The sequence below is a fragment of the Ananas comosus genome, linkage group 19 (assembly GCF_001540865.1).
Source record: "Ananas comosus cultivar F153 linkage group 19, ASM154086v1, whole genome shotgun sequence".
In the NCBI taxonomy this organism is placed as follows: Eukaryota; Viridiplantae; Streptophyta; class Magnoliopsida; order Poales; family Bromeliaceae; genus Ananas; species Ananas comosus.
In genome coordinates, this window is record NC_033639.1 from 8,995,186 (window position 1) to 8,996,768 (window position 1,583).

The following is a 1,583-nucleotide window of genomic DNA, read 5'->3' on the forward strand; positions in this document are numbered from 1 at the left end:
TTGGAAAAGAATGGAATATCCAGATCATATATATATATGGTGGCAGTGTAGATTCCATGAAGTATATTTATTGTGGCTGCGACAGTAACTGTATATGAAATTGGTTGGTTCTTTGCAGGATTTGCTAGATATTGTTTCTGAAACTTAGCTACTGAGGAGTAAATTCTGCAGTAATATACCTGCTGGTAATCTACTGTTCTCAGGGCAACGCATGTGTCGTTTCGCACGTAACATTAAAATGCAAATTTATGGACTAAAAGACGAGGAATATCCGTCGAATAGGATTTCATGAGAAGAAGCATAATAGTTTTAGTTTGGCTTCAATGCTTGTTCCAGAATAGTGGGACTAATCATGCTTTGCCATTGCAGCTGTAATTTTCAATTCATATATATGTATATCATTCTAATCCTATAATTTCTCATCCAAGGATTAAAAACTTGATAGCAAAAAAGAGCAAACACTATCAATAGTATTCCAGCCAAACTCTCTCTCTCTCTCTCTCTCTCTCTCTCTATATATATATATATATATATAGCACCAAGCGCTTGGTGCTACAAAATTTTTCGCTGTTAGGTCTACCTCTTTGATTATTTTCGTCCGTTCGATCATACGATTCAATCAATCACCCACTCAATCTTTGGAACCACTATTATTCTAACCACATATCCGTTTATTTAAGGTCTGAAAATCTAACAGCATCAATAATTTGGTGCTATAATAGTACAGTAGCCTATATATATATATATATATATATATATATATATATATATAGTGCCAAAAACTAATAAAAAATATATTATTTTGCTTCTCAAGTACATTTAAAGATGGTGAGAAATTGCTTACATCTCAATCTTAAAGCATGCAAGAGCATATTAAACACACCAATGGAAGTTTGCACAGTAAGGTGTTAATCACTTCAATACAACTTTAAAAAAAATTCCAAAAAAAGGAGGAAAAGATCTACTTGAACATTGACAAGCTAGGTGATCTTGCCTAGATATTATCCCCTTTGTGAGCAGCAGAAACCATTCCCATACCAAGATATGATTCTCTTTGTGCGGTTGGTGCACGGCTTCAAGATGAAAATTTTATAAGAGAATTATAGTATACTATCTGCTTCGTTTATTATTATTATTTTTTTTAAATAAACTTAACAGAACATATAAAGCAACTATTAAGTTCTTTACCACCTGTGCTAGGGTCGAGGGTCGGTCCGTGCATGGGAATAGCATATGAATGGGGGAGATGCGCTAGTGCGGTGCACAGTTGACATGGCGCGCGGCACAGGCAATTTACTATTTCTCAATTTTAAGAGACATAACCAACTAAACTGTGTAGCAGATGAACCTGAGCAAATAACAAGTACTATGGATTAGTAGTGTACTGGCACTTTGATTTATGAGGAGACTTTTCTATTTTCCTTTGGAAGGGAGGAAATAGGATATGTTCGGTACATTAATGATTACCTCCTCTCTAGAAAGGTTTAGATATGCGTTTCATAAATTGGAATATATATATATACAAGCTAACACTGCTAGGTACAAAATCAGAGATTGCATTGAACTAATTTTGCAATTTAGTG